This window comes from Pristis pectinata, chromosome 3 (genome assembly GCF_009764475.1).
Source record: "Pristis pectinata isolate sPriPec2 chromosome 3, sPriPec2.1.pri, whole genome shotgun sequence".
NCBI classification, from domain to species: domain Eukaryota; kingdom Metazoa; phylum Chordata; class Chondrichthyes; order Rhinopristiformes; family Pristidae; genus Pristis; species Pristis pectinata.
Genome location: NC_067407.1, coordinates 115,792,841 through 115,819,720, shown reverse-complemented (window position 1 = coordinate 115,819,720; position 26,880 = coordinate 115,792,841). Strand labels below are relative to the sequence as shown.

The 26,880-nt window shown below is 41.0% G+C and overlaps 1 long non-coding RNA gene across 1 annotated transcript in view; it reads right to left on the bottom strand.

Moving 5' to 3' along the window:
- Positions 1-529: 529 nt before the first annotated feature.
- The window catches only part of LOC127568637 (uncharacterized), a 42,828-nt gene continuing 16,477 nt past the window's right edge, over positions 530-26,880 (bottom strand). Inside the window, exons 2-3 of the long non-coding RNA XR_007956044.1 lie at positions 15,430-15,518; positions 530-616 (exon numbers count right to left, since the gene is read on the bottom strand). This is a non-coding gene — a long non-coding RNA (uncharacterized LOC127568637). The remainder of the gene's footprint in view (positions 617-15,429; positions 15,519-26,880) is intronic.

Sequence of the window (26,880 nt, the reverse complement as noted above, 5' to 3'; positions counted from 1 at the left end):
CAAAAGAGGCCACAGAGTAGTTATCCCCAAGGCATTATGAAGCAAAATAATGGAGGAAATTTCACTTCAACATTTGTCCATTTGCCTGCCATAGCTGAGAACTGCAAGAGCTCGTCAGCAGGTGTACATTTCACAGCCGTGAAGAGCACCCTTCCAAATGTGGAATTGACCCACAGGGCCAATGCAGCATGCCCACACAGACCACTGCAAGAAATGTATGGACAAATTCCCAGTGTTGGCCTACAGCCATTCAAAATTGTTTGAATTAATGCATGTGGGGTCAGGCACCACCATGCACCACAGAAAAATTCGGATCCATTTTCACAAGGAGAATGCTTCAGATAACATTCTGCAGTCTGAATATTCTAGTTTGAACCGTGATTGAACATCCCTTCACATCTCATCATCTAGCCTCAAATGAAGGAGCTGATTGATCAGTGAAAGAAGCAGTAAGGAAGCAAGACATGCAAGGCAGATCAGGTTTATTATAAAGTATTGACTCACAGATTTTGTTTTTAGCCACAGATCGGCGCCACGCTCCTTAGTAGGACGCAGTTTTGCAGAAATGCTGATGCACAGAAGTCTCAGGACATGTCTAAGTCCGATTCAATTGAATCTGGAAAGGAAATTAGAAGAAAGCATTATGAAACAAAGCAAACATCAGAACATGTGCTATAAAGGGAAGATCTTCCGATTGCATGACACCATCAGGCAAGTAGGAGATGGGAAAATAGGACATCAGAATGTTACTGTAGATATATAGTTTGCAGAATTATCACATTGGAGCATATAAAAGGTTCTGAAAGGTTTGTAGTAACCTTTCTCAGTGCAAGGTAGCTGTAACAATAGTGAGATTGAGTATACGCCTGATTAATCCAACAACTGTTGAAGAAAAGTTGATATAGAACATGACTGAATTGATTCAGAAATGATCCTCCAATGAGTGTAGAGTGGACGCTACATCAATAACATCTGCTGAGTCTCCAGGATGAACATATGTAACACCAACAGAGTTATGAACTTTGGAGAAAATACAAAATCAATTTCATCAGTCAAACTTTTAAATTTGTACATGTTAAAATTAAAGAGGACTGTGCAGTATATGAAAGTAATAGCAACATCACTGCATGACATGTTTGACCATGGATACTTCACCATGTGCATGTGCATAGTCTGAGAACATTGAATAAACCAGACTAGAATCTACAGGGGAGGATACAGTACATTAAGAAATTTATTTATTAGTCACATGTACATCGAAACACACAGTGAAATGCGTCTTTTTGCATTACTGAGAATGTGCTGGGGGCAGCCTGCAAGTGTCGCCACTCTTCCGGCGCCAACATAGCATGCCCACAGCTCCTAACCAGTATGTCTTTGGAATGTGGGAGGAAACTGGAGCACCCAGAGGAAAGCCATGCAGACACAGGGAGAATGTACAAACTCCTTACAGACAGCAGCGGGAATTGAATCTGGGTCGCTGTTGTACGTCAACTGATTACATACTTCTTTACAGTTTTATAGATGTGAATGTTTTGGTGAAATTGGACCAAATGCACGATGGAAAGTGACTGAATAAGCATATGACAAGCAGTTGAATGTGATTAGTTTATTCATATTTTTCATGATTTACTATCAACATTGTTACAGTATTGTTTCATAATAAACTAAGTTCTTAACTATTCCCACACAGGATGATGTTTTCAGCCTTGAACTTGGTAAATAAGTAAAATCTCCAGAAAAATAACCGTTACCAAGAATATAAATCGTTCTACTCCCACAAGAAAGTTGGTTGAATTTTGCGTTTTGTAGCCTATGTTGATAATTCGGTGTGATAGTGAGTGTTCTTACTTTGAAGGTTATCAAACCATGACCATAGCAGTTAAACTGTAGTTAGTTCAATTAGTTAATTTTATGAATTTTGCATATTTTCTTACAACATAAAACAAGGTCTTTTGTCCCACAATATCTCTTCTAGTTTTGAGAGCAACCCATTGGTCCTATTCTGCTACCTACTTCCTTGTAACCTATTCTCCCTCACATGCCCATCAGCTCTCCACACACCTACATTGACCTACCTATTAGCATGTCTTTGGGATGTGAGAGAAAACCAGACCACTGATGGGGAAGCACATATGGGCACAGGGAGAATATGCAAACTCCACACAAACTGAACCAGAGATCAGGACCAAACCTGGATTGCTGGAATAGCACTACCTGTTGCGCCATTGAACTGCCAGTTAGCTGAGTTCATTTTAATTTAACTAGCTAATTGGAAGACGTTGGACCTAATTTACTTTACATTGTTGTAATTGTAATCCTGAAAATCTATCTACATTGGCTAACTCAAAATTTATTTTTTCACTTCAGAAAGGTTACTCTGTGGGCAGTCTGAAAGAGACTCATTAGACTAATTCCTGGGATGAGAGGATTGTCCTATCCTAAGCAGTTAAAGAAATTCATCTCTATTCTTTGTTCTGAAGAATAAGGGGTGATCTTATTGGCAGAAACTGGAACGAAAAGATGTACCACTGTTAGATTAGGGTAGGTTCATTTAAAACAAGGGTGCATAGAAATTTCTTCTCCCTGGAACTTCCTTCCCCAGAGGGTTGTGTGGACTAGATCACTGGGTGTACTTAAAAAGGAAGTAAATACATTTTTGAAAGATCAAGAAATTGAGGACCATGGGGAAGGTGTCACAAAAATGGAGATGAGGCCTGGGGCAGATCAGCCATGATCTTAGAGGTTGGTGGAAAGCTTTAAAGGCTGACTGGTCTGCTCCTGTTCCTATTTTCCTTGGTTCAGATATTCACTTGTAAGCAAGGGTCTGAAACACAAGTGGTAAATGGTTTAATCCTGACTCTATCCTCCTTTGAAAATGATTCATCTTGGACCACATCAGGGTCTGGAACTACAAGGTCAGGGTTAGATACAGTTTGTGGTTTCCATTAGACTTCAAGTCAGTTGTTTTGATCCCTGGCCCAGAGGATTATTGACATTGCTTCAAGATTACAGTTTCATTTCCCTTCCACTCATTTTCACAATTTACCAGACTTTGTAGATGCAATTGTATAAATGCTCCACGACAATCAAATAACCAAAACTTTCATCCCATATGTCTGGCCTGAATTCAATTCTGAGCATTTTGAACTAATGCCGCCAAACATCAGAAATAATATCAGCTAAAAAAAGTAAAATGTCACTTAAGACTGGGGGCATTTTCAGGGTGTTGCTACATTCTGTTCATCTCATGTAATATTGGCTTCATACATGGTTGAAGTTAATACATATACATCTTTAAAAAATTATGCTATACAGTAACAAACTTTTAACCTTCTTCATTACATATTGTCTGAGACCTGAGAGTCATTCCATTGTAATATAAAAAATGACTGTATATTAGCAGTAGCTCCATTATTACAAATTGAATACATGTATAGAAGTATAAAAATTATGCTTTTTTTATCTTTTACTTCCCACATCTTCACAATGTTCCTCTTTGCTTTGTTGTTACAGTTGTGTTAGTGCTAGTAGTAGTGAGTAATTAATATTAATTTTAGTCTTTAATGTAGCATGTTGTCCCAGGGTCTCTTTTTCTTTGACTGTGGGATATGGAAGTCACTGACAATGCTGGCATTTATCATCCACCTCTGAACTGCGAAGGCAGTTAAGCATCAGCCATATTGGCAGGTCTGGAATCACAAATAGGCCAGACTAGATGAGGAAAACAGATATCCTTTCTGAAAGGATTTTCAAGAACCAGAAGGGATCTTTCAGAATATATGGAGCCATACAGCATGGAAACAGGCCCCTCAGACCAACTCATCCATGCTGACCAGCGTGCATTCCTGAACTGGTCCCGTTTGCCTGCATTTAGCCCATATCCCTCTAAACCCTTTCTATCCACGTCCCTGTCCAACTGTCTTTTAAACGTAATTACTCACCTCTACCGCTTTGTCTGGTAGCTTTTTCCATACAATAACCGTGTCTCTGTATGAAAACTTGCCCCTCAGGTCCCCTTTAAATCTTTTCCCTCTCACCTTAAACCTTAGCCCTCCAGTTTTAAGCTCTCCTAACTTTGGAAAAAGACTGTGGCCATCCACCTTATTTATGCCCCTTATGATTTTATAAACCTCTATAAGGTCACCTGTCTCAACCTTCTTTGCTCCAGGGAAAACAGTCGCAGCCTATCCAGTCTCTCCTTATAATTCAAGCCCTCCAGTCCTGGCAACCTCTGCACCTTCTACATCTTAATCACATCCTTTCTATAGTATGGCGACCAGAACTTCACACAATATTCCTGGTGCGATCTCACCAACAGCTTGTGCAGGTCTAACATGATGTCCCGATGCACCGTCTGATGAAGGCAGGTGTGCCACACGCCTTCTTCACCACCTTGTCTCCCTGTGTCACCACTTTCAGGGAACCATGTACTTGTACCCCTCTGTGTGTCTGTTCTACAATACTCCTCAGGGACCTGCCGTTTACTGTGTATATTCTGCCCTGGTTTAACTTACCAAAATACATCATTTCGCACTTGTCTGAGTTAAATTCCATCTGCCATTCCTTTGCTCACTTTTTCAGTCAATCAATATCCTATTGTAACCTTAAACAACCTTCTTCACTGTTCACTCCACCACCAATTTTGGCGTCATCCACAAGTTGTTTCATGACTACTGTTATTGCAAGTAGCTTATTTTTAATTCCTGATTTTATTTAATTACTTTCATTTAAATTCCCTCGCTGTCATGGTTGAATTAAAATTTATACTAAGGGATATTAGCACAAGTGACAGAAGCTTCATAAAAATGCTGGTTTCACTGAGTATCTGAAGGGAGAAAAGAGAAGGGATAGTGAGATCCAAAAGACGTTCATCGATGAACCCTGACACAGACTGTGAGGGGACTATTTGATTATGGGGGAGCTTTCAATGATCTAACCAGTCCTCAACTGATATACCTTCCAGTGCAGAATAACAATCAGGACACTGAGCATATTTGCTTCATCGTAAGTGGCTTTACAACAGAGCAATAAAGACCATAAGGTCGCCATTAAATTGTTTATTTATGTAAAAATATTATTGGCAGATTCAAGCATTGACACTGCCTGTGGCAGCAGCAATGTAACCAAAAGCATGGATCACATTCCATATTTGAGTTATTGTGAGGGCCTGGTGTACTGGGCTGGCTATCACCACAAGGAATACTTTCACAGGACACAGCTCATCAAAGAATAGTATTCAGGATGCAGCAAGGACACTAGTAACTACCTTGGAGCATAGAGTTGTGGCATGCAGGAAAGGGAACAATCTGCTGAAACTTGGTTGCAATTCCTTGAAGTACAGACTTTTGGGCTTACGCTAAGGAATGGTTCTCAGAGCTCCATCCTTGAAGTGGTGCTGCTGAGTGGCACACATCAAATGCCTTGACTTCAGCAGCTGTTGAAGTGCTTCATCACTGGCCGGCAGACCTGTGCCTGCTTCTTCATTTGCCGTGCCCTTCAAATTTTCCTCTCATTTCTTGGTCACATTTCCTTTGGTATATGTTAATGAATGAAGGTACCTTCCAAAGATATCAGAACTTTTTCCCCTCCTGTTGTGACACTTAATTGATGCCATCCCTTTAAATTTTACTTGCATCAAGTTTTATATTACTATCCTGAGAAAGCTCTCCGTGCCAGTTCAAAATCAACACCTGCATTTCTACTATTCACTGTACTCAAAACAGTGGATGCACACAGCTCACCCCTGTTTGAATGTGACTAAAGCTGAACTGTTCGGTGTCAGTGGTAACTGTACTGGAAAATATCTGGGTCATTCGTGAAGACCCAGTTGACCAAGGGACAAAAGAAGATCTGATGGTCCGAGGCATTAAAGAGCATGCATCAGCGTCTTCAAGAAAGAACAATAAAGAATATTCAATATCTACTATTCAAGAATGGATTTACAACTGAAAGCGACTCCAGAAGAGAAAATTTCCACTGCATCTACAAGAAGAAATTAGGAGCTAGTGTGCAGTGACTTATACCTGTTTGAGGTTACAATCTTGAGTGAAACTTGACAAAACAAACCTAGACGACTGAAGGAAGTCAGAGAAGCAGAGAATTAAAATTCCTCCCACAGCTGTCCATTTTACCAAGCCCCCTCCTCCGCTTCAGTTGCCGTCAATGATCCTTTTCACCCAGTTTCTGAAACCCGGATATGTACTTGACAAGTAAATGGCATTTGCAAACCACCGGCTTGCAACTGAAAGCCCAAGGTTTCTTGTCCTCCTGTCAAAGGGCATCTGTTTTCCTAGTGGAATTCAAGGAGCTTTTTCTAGCAGTCAGCTCCAGTTACTTGTTTGTGAGGAAAAGAAAATATTCTTTCATGCAACAGAAATGCATTTATGGTAGAAGATGGCAAAAGACCCAACCCTGTTATTAGATGACATATTTTCTCTTCTCTGTTACAGATCATTAAAGGATATTAGAAATGCATGATCCCAAAGTGATTCAGCTAGTTATGACACAAACATTAGGAAGGCCTTGTTAAAAATATGGAGATAAACTGCTGTGCTCCTTGTGTAATCCAAAGTAGGTCACCGAGATTATAAATGACATTCCAAAATGCAATGTTTCGCATTTGAGCTTGCCTATAACTGAATCAGAATCAGAATCAGGTTTATTATCACTGACATATGTCATGAAATTTGTTGTTTTGCAACAGCAGTACAGTGCAAGTCATAAAAATCACCATAAGTCACAAGATAGATAGATAGATAGATAGATAGATAGATAGATAGATAGATAGATAGATAGATAGATAGATAGATAGATAGATAGATAGATAGATAGATAGATAGATAGATAGATAGATAGATAGATGTAATAAATAGTGCAAAAGTAAATTCACTGTTCAAGCAATTATAAAAGGCAGGAGCATACTTATAGCAAGCAACTGAGAACAGAAACTATTTTTTTCTCTGTGATGCATTCATTGGGACATGCAGAAGGGGATTGAGATCTTAATTTGCTTGACAATGGAAGAGAAGTAAAAATGGTTGATTCTTCAGGCAAGATTGCCACCCAGTCTTCTCAGAACTTCATCCTTAAGAAGTTGTCTGTTTCAGAGGTTTTTCTAGTTCTGCCATCAAGACCCTTGTTTTTCCATTTCCAAGGGAAAGGGATGCAGATTGCCTCTGATCTACTTGTGGCTGTCCATCTTGGCTTATCTTCATCTACAATAGGCAATGAAACAGACCCGTGTGTAAGCAAAGGGTCTGAATTTCACTCAATAGGTGCAGTGCATTAGAGGAGAGTTACTGCAAGATACATGCATTATATTGTTTAAGGAATGCATGTTTAAAAGGCAAGTACATGAAGTGGAGGCTGAATGCTGCTGAGAGATACATTGGTAGGAGGAGAGATATGATGGAGAACACCAAGCAAGATCAAATGAAGGGAGGCGGAGAGTTTAAAGCACAACCTCTTGTTGTGTCACCAAATATATGTACTTTTGCTGACCTGATAGATTGGTAAATTACTTCCCGTGTTGCATCTACCTCGAGGTGCCTGCTGTTCACTTCGTCAACAACCTCCAACCACGCCTTCTTAATGAGAGCAGTAGACTTTTTCTGATGCACAGGAAAAGAATGGTCCTTCTTCCAGTGGCAATTCTGGCTGCTGCCTTTGCTCAATGCACACCTTCCATCCTGAAGACCTATACTTTACATGTAGACTTTTCCTTTAAGTACAGCCCTGTCATGTGACAACACATCGGGTATCCTCACAACCTGGAGATGTGAAACCAGAAAGAAAACTTGAAAATCAAATAATCTGCTGATGCTGGAAATCTGAAGCAAAACAGAAAATACTGGGAAAACACAGCAGGTCAGGAAACAACTGTGGAAAAAGAAACAGTCAATGTTTCAGGTCTGAGACCCTTGATGGAAAATTCTATTGGCTTAATTGAGTTGAGACTGCAAATTCCGACCTACTCAATTGACTTTCAGAAATTTGTTACTCTGTTCCCTCCCCCAGTGCATTCAAAAGCCCATTTCCCATCACCACCATCTCACTGCATGAAAATTGGTTGCTGATTAATATTTGGAACAAGATGGTTTTCAAGCATTAATGTGGAAATTATTATCCCAAGGCTTTTTTTGTCATTACAGAAATGCTTATTAAAATCTGATTTTACATATAATTCCTAAATAATTACTACATCAAAAGTAATTTGCTCAAATAATTGCAGCTTTTGTATCATATTTATTTGGCTGTTATCATTAAAAAAATCAGTCTTGGAAAGATTAAAAGGAAGTGTGAAAGTAAATCACACAATTCCACCTTCTAATTTATTATGGCCAACACAGTCTATTCATTACCAGTACTTCAAGATCATGTAATTAGTAATGGCACGGTTCTGTGAATGGAAATTTGAGAAGTCTTGTATTGTTTGTTTTTAAGTATATGATGAAAATGACTTAAGACTACCATTGTGTCAGATATGTCGAACATTATTGTGATAAAAATAACAACTGTCTATTCTCATTTCCAAAGAAAGTAAATTTGCCATACTGCTTCGTTGAGACAATGGGAGTAATTTTAATCCAGTCTCAAGGCAGGAAACTGATGAGATTGGGTACAATGCTAGTCCTACACTCCTCTCTGTTTTACTTTCCAGTCACTGGAGAATAAGTTTGGACAGTTATAAAAAAAACTACTCCCAAATCTCATCGGTCTCCCACTTCAGGGTTAGGTTAAAACAATCCTCAATATCTTTTTGAACCCTGTTGGAATAGAAAAGGTAAACATTGCCACTACTTTAAGTCATTCCCTTGAAAAGTTGCCACCTCACTAGCCACAATAAAATTATAGCAATATCCTGAAAAAGCACAAAATAGCTATAGAACCAGGAGGATTTGATCTTGATCCATGCTAAGTTCCTGCCTGTCTTCTTTACTGGCTATCCTAGACTGATGAAAGAAATAGCTGCTTGGGTTCCTGTTCTTGATGCTAACCAGCAACTCCAGTTGAAGTAAGTGCACGTTGGCATAGAGATGAGTTCACCCATTAGTCTGGTGAATACATAGGGTACTGGTGGGTGCTTGCTGCCCTTGGAATCATATCTCAGCATGAATCGGTAACTCCAGAAAAGGAAAATGAATACTGGAGAAAGGCATTTCCAAAATAAAAAAAAGACTCTGGATCAAAGTAATCCAGCTAATTTATGAGCTGTAATGTTACTGACAATGTAAAGGGGATATCAGGACTCAAAATGTTTTGCCTGCATTATACAGTGCCAGAAAATTTCTTGTATCAGGATTATATTCAAATATTTACAGTATAATTTAACTGAACATTAAGAACATTGAGGGTAACTGAGGATGGAACATGGTTAATAGCCATGCAAGCTATTTCTCTGATCCCAGGGAAGACAAATTCTCCAGGCTCCATGCCAGCAGTACAGGCATTGACTAGTAAAAACATCTGACTAGTGAGCTCTGAAACGCCCTGTTTCTGACCTTTTGACTACATGTTTATGGTTATTCTTTTTAGCCTGTCCCAGCTGATTAATGAGGTCGCATGAGGAGTGGAAGGAAGCCTCGTGGTCCTGTTTATACAAAACTGTTCCAAGAGACTGCAGTAATTGACTGAGGGAAAGGAAAAAAACAAAAGTATCTATAAGCATGTTCAAACACTCCATAACCTTCTCAAATTGCAAAGTAAAGGCAGTATTGGACAGTTTTTTTTATTCTTCATGCTTTTTTCACTTTTTCCGTGAAGGTCCTGAAATAAAATAAGAGGCCAAAGACATTGACCAAGAAATTCAGTGGAATATCTGTAGTATCTGTGGGTTTCTTTAGTATTGATGTAAGTGCTATCATTCAGATCAGACTGAGCTAACAACAGAACATCCTTTATTGAAGCCGTTCTCAAAAACAAACAGTAGTGCCCAGAACAATAGTGTATCAAGGTTATGTTGCTTGAATGCACAGTTCTTAAAGGTACATTCACACACATATATACTACAACATTGTGCAAATGGAAACATAGTTCCATGTGTTTATCTTCACATAATGATGCAAAAGGAGGCCATTCAGTCTATCAGGTCCAGATAGGCTCCCAAGGAACCAAACATATAAGTCTCCTTTTTTTCCTTATTTCCCTGTACCCCTGCAAATAATTCTTTCTCATATATCATCATCAATTCATGACTCATTTTGCTGTTAACTCACAGTAAATGGTAATTTACAATAATCAAATAAATTACCATTTTTTTTAGGGAACCAGACTAACTGGAAGAAACCTATGTGCATAGTCCACACAGGCAGCAACCAAGGTCAGGATTGGATTAAGGTCCCTGGAGCTGTGGTGCAGTAGCACTAAATGCTGCATCAACATGCTGCCATAGCAGTAACATCAATCACCATGCATTGCATGCATGACACCATTGATGCCATGTAGAACCGTGCATCATCTACAAAGAAACAGTGTTACTCATTCACAGGATCATCAGACACTAATGGGAGAAAGCAGTTCCACTTGTGCTAGACGAAAAGGAATATTCTATTATTTATTTTTAATCTTTTTAAATTTTTAATTTTTTATTTACAGCGTGGTAACATGCCCTCCCGGCCCAACGAGTCCACGCTGCCCATTTTTTTTTAAACCCAAATTAACCTACCCATACGTCTTTGGAATGTGGGAGGAAATCGGAGCACCTGGAGGAAACCCACGCAGACACGGGAGAACGTACAAACTCCTTACAGACAGCGACGGGAATTGAACCCCAATCGCTGGCGCTGTAGTAGCATCGCGCTGTTATTGATAGAGCTGCATAATGGAACACCACATTCATTTGCTATTCAGGTGAGGCCTCCTTTTTTATTTGGGTGGGAGAACCCAAGCACACCAATCAGCTCCCCAAGTGTCTACCTCTGCTATCCTGATCACAAAGCCATCAAAGGAGAAGTGTGATGCCTGATCCTGTATCTTAGCACTAGTTCACCTCAAGTCATCCAGTAACTTACAAAGATGTTTGTCAATGAGTAGCACTGCTTTAAGAGATCAGGGTGCAATGACAGACCGAGAAGGTTCCTTCACAGTCATGCATGTGACTCTTGGAAATATGTTATAGAAGTGCACAATCTTGGAAAAGCTTCTTCGTCACACTGCTTTTACTTACAAAACCCTGTAGAGTGAAACTCCAGTGGTATTAGAACAATTGGCAACAGTGCCAAGTCCAGTGACCTTTTATGGCATGGTTTCAAGCAAAAATTAATTTACAGGTCATCATCTTTGCTGCGATCATCATACCAAACCCTCAACAAGAGCCTCTCTCCTTTTAAGAATCACATCCTCCTCTGAACTTCTGACCCTATTATCTCTCCATCAGCACAGAATATCTAGCTCACTTAAAACATTGTCTGTTTCTGAGGGGTACAACAGTACAGCTAGAAGAGGTGCTGCTTCACAGCTCCAGTGACCTGGACTCAATCCTGACCTCTGTTGCTGTCTGTGTGGAGTTTGCACATTCTGTCTGTGACTGGGTGGTGTCCTCTGCATGCTCAGGTTTCCTTTCACATCCCAAAGACGTGTGGGTTGGTCGGTTAATTGGCCACTATAATTTACCTCTAGTATGCATGTGAATGATAGAATCTGAGAAAGTTGGTGGGAATTTGAGGAGCACAAAATAGGCATTGTGTAAATGGGTGCTTAAAGGTCAGTATGGACTTGATGGGCCAAAGGGCCTCTTGTGTTGCTGTGTGACTCTATGAGAATAGAAGGTTGTAGGACTGGAGAAGCGTACAGATTTGGCATGAGTGAGGCTTCAGGATCTGAAAATAACACAAAGTAACATTATATCAAAGCATTACTGAGACAGGAGTCAATGTGGGTCAACAAGCAGAGTGATGAAAGGTAATAGGGCATTGCATAAGAATACAGGCAGCAGGATTTTCCAGATGACCATGGACACTTCGGCCTCTTGCTGCCTGGATACATCTGTGGTTCAACAATCATTGGAGGACACTTCTATTACCGTGTAAAAATGGGTTATGGAATATCTTTCCTGAAAAGAAGATAGTGAGGGATGCTGAGACATTGTTATCCACGCCCACTCATATACGCATCACTCTAACACCAGCAGTATTTCCATCCAACTCTTGCCCCAACCCATCATCTCCCCACTGCCCCTGGCCTGCTAGCAAGCCCATCCTATCTCATCTTAGTCATGTGACAGAAAGGAAGATTGGATCTTGGTCTGACGTATGAAGGGTTCTGTGGGAGCCAAAATGAATATTGTCAATCTTGATGCAATTAAACTGGAAAGGTTGCTCATTTGATGACTTTCCCGCTGAAGCCAGTGACAGGAAACAGAAATTTAGGCTGATATTCTACTCCTTCCTAGCCTGGTGAAGCTGAATTTTCTAACTTGGTGTAGAATGAGAAATAAACCTGATACCAATGGCTTCTGGTGGTGCCTTTACTCGCTGTATTATTGGGAATTCAACTTGATGGTGAAATCCAGGCAATGGGACTAAATTCACATGCCAAATCATTACCAAGCAATATACTTTACTGAACTGGAAATATATTGTCATTGCTCCATTGTCGCTGTGTCATTTTCCTGAAATTCATTATTTATGACTCTATGGGTAAACCTTCATCAGAAGAAATGAAGTAGTTGAAGGAAAAGCTTCATCATGACCTTCTTAAAATCAGTTAGAGGTTGACTTTGCCACTGACACCCAGATTGCTTAAGCATTAGATAATCCAGTTATTTTGTCTTGGAGCAACTGCCAGCCATTGACTTGGCAGTTAAAGGTTCGGTTTTACTCTGAACCCTATATGATGAAATCCACATACCTACATCTTATGCAGCATGGTCATTGGATAGTGCTCAAGAGCTGATTTAATCCACTCCCTAGCCTAAAGGTGCTATGGTGCTTGGTGTCATCCCAATCGTCATTGGCTGTAGTTATTTAGTTTGGAGTAGTGAGGGAACATCTGTTCTGCATGTCTCAGTTCTACAACATAAGATCTTCAAACAGTTCTATTATCTTTGCCCATTTATTAATAATGAAGTTAAATATCGGTTTGACCATTAAGTGATAATAAATCACCTTATCTATGCAGAAAATTAAAAATCGCATGGTGAAAATAAGAATGCAATGATTTAATTTGTTATCAAAGGTTCACCTTTGATCCAGAAATGGAAGAAGTGTTTTGGTAAGCTCTTTGAGATTTAATCAATTATATTAAATACCAATAGTTTTATAATGGATCTGATTTAAACTATCCAAGGCTCAGATGGATTCGAGTTTTGCCTTTGCTCTGCTGCTACACCTGCACTTGAATCAAAATGTGTCATTTTTAACCTAACCCCACAAGTCTGTTTTGTTTACTGTCATGTCAGAGACCGCTTCACTGATATGAAAGAATGTGCTTAATGTAGCGTTAACATGAAGGTCAGCAGGGCAACTCACCATATACTTTCCCACAATCTTTGCTCATTAACATTGAGCTTTCTATTGTGCAAATGTTGGAACCTTTCCATAAATGTGGGTAAAGGAACGATTACAAAATACAGACAGCAGACAGCAGTTTTGAAATGATAGCTTTTTGAACAGAAGAGATTGAATCAAAGGTTAATATTTGATTCCAGTTCAGAAACACCTGTCCTGATCAGTATACTTTCTGGCAAATATTTAGATTTCTGCAAAGTTTTTTAAGACAGTAAAAGTGCATCACATTGCAATCATCTGTCGTTGGGGTAATGGGAAGAGGGGGAGGGCAGTAACACAGCAGCTATCTGGACAACTCAGTCAAACATTCATAGGTTCAGTGAAGCACTGACAGAGTGTTGAACTGCTGGACAACTCATTTTGCACTGGACTTAAAAGACTTCAGGACTTCATTCACCTTAGCCAGTGCAATCCCTCAACAAACATACATCTAAACTCCTAGACCTGGGACACTACACCTCCCCTTGCAAATGGATCCTTGACTTCCTGACCAACAGACTGCAATCACCAATAGCCTGTCCTGGTCCAACCACGTAGATGCCACAGCCAAGAAAGCTGACTAGTGCCTCTACTTCCTCAGGAGGCTAAAGAAATTTGATATGTCCCCTTTGACACTCACCAATTTTTATTGATGCACCATAGAAAGCATCTTATCTGGATGCATCACGGCTTAGTATGGCAACTGCTCTGCCTGGGACCGCAAGAAACTGCAGAGAGTTGTGGACACAGCCCAGTGCATCACAGAAACCAGCCTCCCCTCCATGGACTCCACCTGGTGGTATGCACATACCACCAGGCTCAAGGACAGCTTCTATCCCACAATGATAAGGCTATTGAATCGTTCCCTTATATGATAAGATGAGCTCTTGAACTCACAATCTACCTTGTTTGACCTTGCACCTTATTGTCTCCCTGCAATGCACTTCCCTGTAGCTGTGACACTTTACTCTGTATTCTGTTATTGTTTTTACCCTGTACTACATCAATGCACTCTGTACTAACTCAATGTATCTGTACTATGTAATGAATTGATCTGTATGAACAGCATGCAAAACAAGTTTTTCACTGTACTTCGGTACAAGTGACAATAATAAACCAATACCAATGCCAATCAGTAAGGATAGGCAGCAACACCTCTGCTCCACTGGTTCCCCACAAGGCTGGACATTCCTTCTTCTCCTTCCTCCTTCAGGCAGAAGATACAAGACCCCGAAAGCATGTACCACCAGGCTCAAAGACAGCTTCTATCCTGCTGTTATAAGACTATTGAATGGTTCCCTAATATGATACAATGGACTCTTGACCTCACAATCTACCTCGTTATGACCTTACACCTTATTGTCTACCTGCACTGCACTTTCTCTGTAACTGTAACACTTTATTCTGCATTCTGTTATTGTTTCACTTTGTACTACCTCAGCGTACTATTGTAATGAATTAACCTGTATGAACGGTATGCAAGACAAGTTTTTCACTGTACCTTGGTACATGTGACAATAAAAAAACAATTCACCAGTTTATGAGATGGCCTTATCATTTACTTGATTCCTGTTTGTGGGAGCCTACCAATGTTATTCTGAACAAGACTGGTCATATTATGAAAGTACTACATTGGCTGTAAATAATTTTGGGTTTACTTGGTCTCCTAAATTGTATAAATCTATGAATTCCTTTGTTCTCCAAGAAGTCATAGTACTTCAGCTCTCTTCAACTTCAGGTAAATGCCTCAAAGTTGAGGAGGGCAAATGAGTGTCAAGTAGGAGAATGGAAGGGAAGTGTCCATTGGAACAGAGTGGAGACAGAGAAATGGAAGTGCATTGGGCGGGTGTTCGAATGAAGGTTCATAAAAGTATCATGAGGAGGGGGGTTCTTTAACAAATTACTTACTTTGGTCCCACTTTCATGCTCAAACTCCATTTACCTTAATTCCATTAACATCTAAAAACCGACCAATTTTCATCTTGAATTAGAACAGGAAATCCTGGGAACACTCAGCAAGTCAGGCAGCATCTGTGAAAAGAAAAACAGTTTAACATTTCAGGTTGAAAAGCCTTCATCTTGAATATACACTTCGACAAAGCCTCCACAGTTCTCTTGGGTAGAGAATTCCAAAAATTCACTAACATTTGGGTGATTAGACCTCATTTTTGGCTAACCTCTTATTTTGAGAGTGTGGTTCTGGACACCCCAGCCAGTGGAAATATAATTCCACATCCACCCTCTCAATCGCAGTTAAGAATTTTTAACCTGGATCACTTCTCATTCTTCTGAACTCAAGAGAGTTTGGGCTCACTCTGCTTAATCTTTCCACCTACAACAAACCAACTATTCCAAGAATCAATCTGGTAGGTTGCAGCCTCTATTTGAGTATCTGAAGGGGCTGCTCAAGCTTTGGCCGCACTTCAACCTTACTTTCCTGATCTTCGGTCACCCAGTCGGAGGATCTCCTGGTTAGTTTGCTCCTGGGCCTGGCCAAGGTGGCCATTCATGGGTCTAGGCAGTGGGCACAGTGGGCAGTCAAGCGGATTGCCTGCCCCTTTTCCGGGGTTACATCTGTGCCCGTGTGTCCCTGAAGAAGGAGCACAAGGTATCCATGGGTACACTGGAGCATTTCCGGGACCGGTGGACGCCACAGGGGCTCGAGTGTGCTCTGGATAGTGATAACTGTTTTATAATTTGAAACTGTAAATAGCATGAATCATGGAGCACTGTAATATTGTAATAATGGGATGCTGTAATCGTTGAATACACCTCCTTTGGAAAAGGAAAAAAAGGAATCCATCTGAGGATTCTTCACTACCCTCCATCTATCACAACTTACCCTTCTTTTGGTAGAGAGATCAGACTTTTATGTAACATTCCAGATGCAGTCTCACCAGCTCTATCTAATCAGAGCAAGGCATCTCTTGTACAGAAATCCTTTTGCAATAAAGGCCAGATTATTGTATTAGCCTTCCTAATTGCTGCAGCTGCATGTTAGCTTTTCATGATTCATGCATAAGGGCACCCAGCTCCCTTTGAACACCAACACCTTTCAATCCCTCACCCTGCCTTTCCATGTTTTCTGACAAAGTGGATGATCTCACCTTTTTTCCTGATTATATTCTACCCGTCATGTCCTTACCCCTTCACTTAAAGTCTGCCTATGTCCTCCTGAAACCACTCTACATTCTCCTCACAACCCACTCTGTCACCCAGTTTAGGGTCATCAGTATACTTGGATATATTTCACTTGGTCTCCTGATCCAAATTATTGATACAGATTGTGCGCTTCTGGGGCTTCAACAACTATCCTTGTAGCACGCCAAGCCTACTCTCTGTTTTCTGCCTATTAACTAATCCTCACTCCACACCAATACATTATCCCCAACACCAAGCACTCTAACTCTCTTTAAGTTTGAGCTGCTTTATCAAAGACCTTCTGAAAGTCCAAACACATCAACCTATCTACATTTGTTAGTTACAATGTCAAAGTAAGCTAACAGATTTGTCAAACATGATTTTCCTTTCATAAAATCCTGTTGACTCTGTCCAATTCTGTTATTGTTTACTAACTAACCTGTTGCTGCTTCCTTAATAATAAACTCTAGCATTTTCACTCCTACTTAGACAGTGGAAATTTTGCCAGAAGCTACACTCTCCCAAACTATGGGTGGCCAGTGCAAATTTTGCTCCCTCGTGGCTGGCTGCCAATTGCATTCCAAAAAGGCCTGCGCTTGAAATGTTATTTCATACACACCCATCCATCCTATGCGCCACAACATTTCACATACTGATATTCTGGGTCTTCCATTTATGTAAGTAAAAGGAAAGAGTAGGCATTTATTTAGCAATCAACAAGGATATGCCAAAGGATTTCAAAGCAATGAATTACTTCTGATGAAAAACACGATGATGCTGGAGGAACTCAGCAGGCTAGGCAGCATTCATGGAGAAAAGCAGGCGGTCAACGTTTCGGGTCAGGACCCTTCTTCAGGACTGAAGATAGGAAAAGGGGAAGCCCAATATATAGGAGGGAAAAGCAAGAGGTGGACAAAAGAGGGGAGGCGGGGTGGGCACGTGGTGATGATAGGTAGATGCAGATAAGAGATAGTGACGGGCAGGTGCAGGGGAGGAGGGGAGAGCAGATCCACCAGGGGATGGGTCAAAGCTAAGGAGAGAAAGGAGAAAAAAAGGGTAGAAAAAACGGAGATAGGCTAGGAAAGGGAAGAAAAGAAACATGGTTGGGGGGGGGGGGCTGTGGGGAAGGGGGTGGGAATAGAATTCTCCTACTTAAAGTGGGAGAATTCAATGTTCATGTTGTTAGGCTGCAAGGTTCCAAGACGGAAAATGAAGTGCTGTTCCTCCAGTTTGCACTTGGAATTCTCCTGGCAGTGGAGGAGGCCGAGGACTGACATATCAGTGATAGTGTGGGAGGAGGGTCACCTAGTCTGCATTTGATTTCACCAATGTAGAGGAGGCCACACTTGGAGCACCGAATGCATACATGGAGCACTTCATACTTTTGACATATGAAGTGACCAACAGTGTTGTTGGCTGTGGAATGTTGGTCAGTACACCGAGTAAATTATCCACGCAGTTTTGGGAAGGGTGGGGTGGGTGCATTTAGCAAGCAATTAAGAGGCAGGTGGGGGCTTCATGAACAGACTACCTTTAGTTGCTGAGCAATTGAACTGAATGGCAACTGTTCATGTGGCAATTATGAATTAGAAGAGGAGCTGCAGGGAGCTTGTTGAATAGTTTACTGAAATACATAATTCCAAGCAATTATAGAGCAAGGCCACACTCACTAATTAACACCTCAGGGTCACCAACAGACTCTCTGGTCTGATTGAGTGCAAGATGGCTGGACAGATTTGCTATGAAACTCACTTCAGGGATCTTCTGCTGACTTTGTGCTAACAAAGCTTTGAGCCCTGCTGAAAATGCCTGGTGGTTTTGTGGGCAGAGAATACTGCATTCAGCTATGATGTTTAGCTTCTACATGTGAAGCAGGCCTGTGTCAAAGTAAATGTAGCGTTAGTAACTCATGACCTTTGGCAAAGAAGGCAATCTGAAGGGAAAAACAAAGGGGTAGTAATTTTTTTATGCTCCTGCTTGTAGGCAAGATTTAATAGTTTTGTATATGAAGAAGGATGACCCTTATGAACCCTGTTCTGAAGATATTTCATTTTATTTGCAGGAGAGATTGGTATCAGTAATGAATGTGTTGTGTACTTGTGGTGGCGAACTCTCTCACCTCTTTGCTCCTAAGTTGCTCCAATCATGAGCCCAAGGACAAAGGCAGGAGCTAAGTGCCATAAGTACTAAGTACACACATTTTGCATTGCTGATAGCAGTCTCAGCTGCAAACAAAGTTACTTCTCCTCTCAATAAATGATGTGAGAAATATATTTTCCCAAGATAGTTTATTTCAGCTCCTATCCATTTTTAATTAACAGCCCTTTCATATTCCTAAAGGTATTTCCATTGTTCCAAAACTAATACTATTTACACTATAAGGTACAACTCTATAAGTACACACTAGCTGCAACATGCAGTATTAAGTTTATGCAGTTTTGATATATGTAGTAAGGCATTTGATAAGGTTCCTCATGGAAGGCTTATTCAGAAAGTCAGGAGGCATGGGATCCAGGAAAACTTGGCTGTGTGGATTCAGAATTGGCTTGCCCATAGAAGACAGAGGGTGGTGGTAGATGGAGTGTATTCTGCCTGGAGGACAGTGACCAGTGGTGTTCCGCAGGGGTCTGTTCTGGGATCCCTGCTCTTCGTGATTTTTATAAATGACTTGGATGTGGATGTGGAAGGGTGGGTTAGTAAGTTTGCTGATGATACAAAGGTTAGTGGTGTTGTGGATAGTGTAGAAGGTCGCTGCAGATTACAATAGGATATTGATAGATTGCAGAGCTGGGCTGAGAAGTGGCAGATGGAGTTTAACCTGGATAAGTGTGAAGTGATTCACCTCGGGAGATTGAATTCAAAGGCAGAATACAAGGTTAATGGCAGGACTTCTAGCAGTGTGGAGGAACGGAGGGATCTTGGGGTCCACATCCAGATCCCTCAAGGTTGCCACACAGGTCGATAGGGTAGTTAAGAAGGCGTATGGAGCTTTCGCCTTCATTAGTCAGAGTATTGAGTTCAAGAACCGTGAGATGATGTTGCAGCTCTATAGAACTGGGCAGACCACACTTGGAGTATTGTGTTCAGTTCTGGTCGCCTCATTATAGAAAGGATGTGGGAGCTTTAGAGAAGGTGCAGAGGAGATTGACCAGGATGTTGCCTGGATTGGAGAACATGTCTTATGGGGATAGGTTGAGCAAGCTAGGGCTCTTCTCTTTGGAGAGAAGGAGGATGAGAGGTGACTTGATAGAGGTGTACAAGATGAAAAGCGGCATAGATCGAGTGGATAGTCAGAGACTTCTTCCCAGTGCGACAATGGCTAACACGAGGGGACATAATTTTAAGGTGATTGGAGGAAGATATAAGGGGGATTTCAGGGGTAAGTTTTTTACACAGAGAGTGGTGGGTGCATGGAACGCACTGCCGGCAGAGGTTGTGGGGGCAGATACATTTGGGACTTTTAAGAGACTCTTAGACACATGAATGATAGAAAAATAGGGGTCTATGTGGGAGGGAAGGGTTAGATAGATCTTAGAGCAGGATAAAATGTCGGCACAACATTGTGGGCCAAAAGGCCTGTACTGTGCTGTAGTGTTCTATGTTCTATGTAGTTTCAAAATTTTTGATCTCAGCCAAACAGAGCTGAAGCACAGAACAAAAATACAAGTTGCTGGAGGAACTCAGCAGGTCAGGCAGAATCTGTGGAGGCGAAGGGATAGTCGACGTTTTGGGTGGAGACCCAACATATTTGACTGTGAAATATCGGCATTCTTGGTGCAGTCATGGTGTAAAAGCGCACATAGATTCCCAATATTGCAAGTAGGCATAACTCATGTACCACCAGCTCATGTTGTGGTCCCTGGCAAAATAAAGCAGGAGGGTGGAATTGCTTTTAGCAGTAGGAGTGTTGGGTTGTTTCTACTGCTAACACCCGCCTCTCTGAGATCCATCAGATGTTTGCAGCACATGTGATTAGGTTCAGGGGCCTGAGGCTCAATCCACACCCAAAGTTCCTGATGCTTAATAAAGTGATAGCAAAATATTAAGCTTGTTCAGTGCCTGTGCAAAACAGTTTGCCTTCTGGACTTCGAATTGACTTCATTGATCTTTGTAATGTCACTGGAATGCCTGAGAACTAGGACAGACACACAACATTCAACAAAAAAAGGAGAAATTTGCATTTATATAGTCTTTAATATTGCAAAACCTCCCAAATAACTTTAAAATATTGATCTATTTCCAACAAGCATTTCAGTGGAAGACTTTGTGAAAATGTTTCATCGGGGAGTCCCTGTTCATCCAGTAATGCCCTCCAGCTTACAGAGCTGTTGGGATAACTGGCACATTCCAGGTCCAAGACCCTTCGTGACTGAGATTCCGTTTTTGTTACCTGTGAACATCTTGCGATATACCCTTTTCCCCATATTACTTTAAAATTTTGTTTAATAGAAATCAATCACTTATACAACTAACACTTGATCCAGCAACAGTTACCATTTACAGGAGTGAATTCCAAACTAAACATTTCATATTCTTTGAGACCTGATTCTATTTTATTGTTCTGGATATGCTGACCAGCAGCAATTAGTTTCTCCCTGTCTATCCTGTAGCAACTACTTCATATCTTGAATATGTAGATCAAATCATTTCTTTATCTTCTAAATTTTAAACCATAGTTTGCATAATCCTTCCTTTCAATTTAATCATTATTATTTTGGTAGGTTTGTGCTACTTCAGGCCAACGTATCCTTTCCAATGTGAGGAGTCCAAAACTAAACACGACATTCCAGGTGTGGACAAACCATTTACTTTGCACAACTGTAGTATGACTTCTAGCTGAGGTTAAATCATCAACTTTGTTTTCTGTTTTTATTTTGTTAGCTTTTTAAATTATTCTCTATACCTATCCATGATATTTTAGTGAGCTATATGCATGGCCCAAGACTCTTTGTAAACCCATTCTTTCTAGCCCTTCACCATTCAGAAAATACTCCATAACTTCAAGGTGGATGACCTCACTGATGACCTCATAGAAGCAGCTATGCTGCTTATAGTGGCATCTATTTGTGTCAGTGGCATACCTGAGCATGGTTCTTGATCCCATTATTTGAATTATAAGTATATGCAATGAATAGCTGTGACCCCGACACAGGTTCCTGTGGGCCATCTCAGGTGACCTCCTGCTGATTCATTATCCCTTTGCTCTGACTCCTGCTGTTTAGTCAATCTCATAATCAGGTCAATAATTTGCCCTCAGTTCTATGTGTTTCAACAGATTTTACTTGGGATTTAATTGGCACTTTAAGGCCATTGCATTACTGGAACAATGCATGCTCCAGATGTGCCAGCACTGTTCTACAGATATTCCCAACAATAGTTGCATCAAGTATCTCAACATTCATCAGGCCGATTGTCAATTGTTTGTATATTTAGCGATTGTGCAACAGAAGGATTAATTGCAAATAACACCTGATCTTTCAGGGAAATGGGTGTGTTGCCTATTGCGACAAAACCTGAAATTACCAGTCCTTCAGACAGGTCACATATAACTTCCTGTCACTGCACCCTCTGAATGCTGACACACAAGAGATTCTGCAGATGCTTGAATCTGGAGCAATACACAAAAAGTGCTGGAGGAACTCAGCAGGTCAGGCAGCATCTATAGAGGGACATAAACAGTTGACGTTTTGGGCCGTGACCCTTCATCAGGACTGGAAAGGAAGAGGGCAGAAGCCAGAATAAGAAGGTGGGGGGAGGGGGAGGAGCACACGCAGGCAGGGGATAGGTGAGTTCAGGTGACAGGCGAGTCCAGGTATCTGGAGTAATACACAAAAAGTGCTGGAGGGAAATAAACAGTCGATGTTTTGGGCTGAGGCCCTTCTTCAACACTGGAAAATGTTTTGCTGCTCCTCTGTGAAGTCTCTTCCAGGGATGCCTACCCTGAAGAAGTTTTCCTCCCATCGAAGAGACCCATCGGAGTTCTGTGAGACCCTCTCTCACTGCTCCCTGCTGCTCTCCAGCTTTTCGACACCGCCTATCACCTGAACTCACCTATCACCTACCCACGTGTGCTCCTCCCCTCCCCCCACTTTCTTATTCTGGCTTCTGCACTCTTCCTTTCCAGTCCTGATGAAGGGTCTCAGCCTGAAACCTCGACTGTTTATTTCCCTTCATAGCTGCTGCCTGACCTGCTGAGTTCCTCCAGCACTTTTAGTGTATTATCCTCTGAATGCTTTATTCTTTGCTACCACAGAAATAATTCAGAATATGCTAGTGGGAAATTCTGGATAAACAATGTGTGCTAGAAATTATCTACTTGCACTGCACTATTTCTCTAACTACAACAATATATATTCAGCATTCTGTTTTCTTCTTACTACCTCGATGTAATTAAGTATGGTGTGATCTGCCTGGATGGAACACAAAATAAAAGCTTCTCACTGTACATGTGACAATAAAGAAACAATACCAATCCTCATTGAAACAAGCACCAAATATGGTGCTAGATGGGGTTCTGCATCTGCCTGCCCAGGTGCTGTATGTGGATGTATTTTTATGCACATTTCTTGTGTAAGAGATGATTGTTTGCTGATGTGATACACATTCATTTCTCCATTTCTCCATGTCAAGCTTTAATAATTTCGCGAGTACCCCACGTCAACTGAAACTAACCGACACTAACTAATTTCATGCTTCCACTTCTTCATTCAAACACCACTGGAAGTCAACATGTTGTTAGTCAGCCATTACTCAAAAGACTGACAGCAGATAAATGGGGATGGTCCCCATGATTCTTCAATGGTGACTGGGTGAAGAGGAGAATAATTCAATGAGTGAATTGTCATGTTATTAATTTGACAAATAAAATGTAGAAGGGGAATCTCAGAGGCCATTAACAAAGGAATGATACAGTCAGTGTGGGCAATTTTGTTTCCCGTTATTCCTTTGCACTATCAAGTTTTGGATATCATCTGGAGGTGAACCTGATTTTGCCATTCTCTTGATGTGGAGCCCCTTGCAGATCTGTTGTTTTACTTGTGCTGTAGAAAACTGCATGTTGAAATGATGTAACAACTTTCAACATAAGAAATGAGTGAGCAAACAAAAGTAAAGACGTTTTCCTAAGTGAAGAAGCTGTAGACTAGAGTCCTCACTGTTAGTGTTCAAGAACACAATCTTTTTATTTACTTGGACAGTCTCTAAGGATTGAGGATGACTTGCTTCCTTTCCAGTTCTGTGGATTCTGAGGTGGTGGATGAAGCCAGTGTGGGACTCACAGTTTCAGCCACAGGGATTTCAGAGGCAACCTTTATTAAGATAGTTTTTTCTCCTGACTTTTAGTCCAGCTGCTCTCTGCTAATGAAAAGCTGGAGTTAGGCTTGGAGGTGCAGGGAAGTATGATACAACAATGAGCACCAGGACTGAAATGAGTGAGTTCTTGTACTTCTTACAGAATTGGAGTGACAGAGAACCCATATTACTTTCTCCTACATACAACAGGAATAATTGGGGTCTGGCTAGACCTTAAAAATGGCACTTGTGGCATCCAGCACATGAAATAATTAGAAAGTTCACTCACATTTGAATTCAGCTCATATTGACCACCAGATAACAAAGAAACACTTCAGTTTGCTTTAGCCCAGAGCCTGAGCGTCCATTGGTGTGACCATCAAACAGCTTCCAGGGCAGATAATTTCAAAGACTTAGAATCATTTAAATTAAAAAAATCTTGCCTCATCTCAATCTTAAATGGACAACTCCTTATCAGGAGACTATCTACTGTAGTTCTAGCCTCTCCTGCCAGAGGAAACAGCCTTTGTTTTTACACTGATAATTCCTTGCAATCAAATCTGCCAAATTCCATTGAATGTTGGCAAATTGTTCCTGACAGGAGGACACTGCCACCCCCTCCACCACCCCAAACCAAGAGCTAATCTGCTGAATTTACACTGGTATTCAAGATAATAGTTGACCAGAAAAAAATTATCAGCAAAACTTATTTTTCATTGATTACAAGTGCCACCTCATTCAAAAAATAGTGCCTTCCTACAAAATGTTTTTGGTTTCAGGATAAGAAGGAAAAAAAATGCTTGAATGATGAGAAAGAGTAAACTTGAACCACAAGCAAACTGCTGCAATTATGATCGAGACATTTGAGTCATTGCAATAAACACATTAGTTTGCACACGTTCATTTCATAATTACCAAAGCCTCAGCTGAGTTGCATCAATTCCTTCCTGTGCATTGTACTAAACAGAATGGCGGTGTATCAAGTTGAACACAGAGGGCCTCTAGCACAGAGGTATATATCAACAATCGCAGAATGTACTGGAGGAAAACAACCTAAGTTCGCAAGTCTGCAGATAGGTCTGACCTTGTAAGGATGTGTGAAAGGCTCAATGTTTGTCTGTCTTACTACCTGCTGATACCTGTGATAACTTTGTCCCTAACCATTTGCATTAAGCAGCCTGTCTATCTAGCCGCATGAAAAGTTCTGCTTTGCACAACTCCTTCACCAAGGCACAAACTGTTGGTAGTGCAGGATCAAATGAAGGATTGCAAACACCGCTGCCTATAAAATTAATTTAATGGTTGTGAAATCAAGAGTATGTCCAAAAGGGGAAAGACAGACATTTCCTTCCTTAGGGTGCTGCTTATCGATTACAACTCGACATTCAACACCATCATTCCCTCGGTGTTAATCAACATGCTTCAAACCCTGGGCCTCTGTACCTCCCTCTGCAACTGCATCCTCGACTTCCTTATCAGGAGACCACAGTTAGTGCAGATCAGTAATAACACCTCCTCCTTGCTGACAATCAACACAGATGCACCTTAAGGATGCGTGCTTAGCCCACTGCTCTACTCTCTCTACGCTCATGACTGTGTGGCTCGGCACAGCTCAAACACCATCCATAAATTCGCCGATGACACCATTGTTGTTGGCAGAATCTCAGGTGGCGATGAGGCAGTGTACAGGAGTGAGATAGATCGGCTGGTTGAATGGTGTTGCAACAACAACCTTGCACAACATCAGCAAAACCAAGGTATTGATTGTGGACTTCAGGGAGGGGAGGTTGGGAGAACACACACCAGTATTCATTGAGGGGACAACAGTGGAAAGGGTGAGCAGCTTCAAGTTCCTGGGCGTCAACATCTCAGAGGATCTACCTTGGGCCCAACACATTGATGCAATCATGAAGAAGGCACACCAGTGGCTCTACTTCATTAGGAGTTTGAGGAGACTTGGTATGTCACCAAAGACTCTTGCAAATTTCTACAGATGTATGGTGGAGAGCATTCTGACTGGTTGCATCACTGCCTGGTATGGAGGCTCCAATGCCCAGGATCAAAAGAGGCTGCAGAGTATTGTAGACCTAGCCAGCTTCATCATGGGCACAATCCTCCCCGCCACTGAGGACATCTTCAAGAGGCGGTGCCTCAAGAAGGCAGCATCCATCATTAAGGGACCTCACCATCTGGGGCATGCTCTCTTCACATTACCACCTTCGGAGAGGAGGTACAGGAGCCTGAAGACCCACACTCAACATTTCAGGAACAGTTTCTTTCCCTCCACCATCAGATTTCTGAACAGTCCATGAACCCATGAACACTACCTTGTTATTCCTTTTTTGGACTATTTATTTATTTTTGTAACTTATAGTAATTTTTATGTCTTGCACTGTACTGCTACCACAAAACAACAAATTTCATGACATATGTCAGTGATGATAAACCTGAATAGAAGTAATGTTGATGGCTGAGTAACCTCTTGCTGATCAATCTCTTTTCCCTTCATTTGTTAACAACCAACAGATTTCATTTCCTCCAACTTTACACAAACAGATTGTTACAGACACCCTTTTATCTTTTTGATGGTGTTGACCTCAGAAAGAAACACTTATTTGGAAACCAGAACTTCTTTTTCTTCTTCAAATAGTATCCTGAGATCACTAAAGATCAGGAAGCTGACAGTTTAATTTCTCATCTCAAAAATAGCAACAATGACCATACAATACTTTTTCAGTACTGCAATGATCCGTGAACCAAGAATATGTCTCAAGTCTGGAGCAGAGGCTTAGGTGCACAGCTTCTTAAAACAAACTGTTGCTGAACTTTGTTAAAATTAATTCATCATTATCCATACCACTGTGATTCTGTTCAAGACACACATACACACTGATGTAACTTGTCAAGCAAGTTAAGAAATAAATAATCAAATAGTTTTGCAAAGGTGTGCTGATCCTTACTA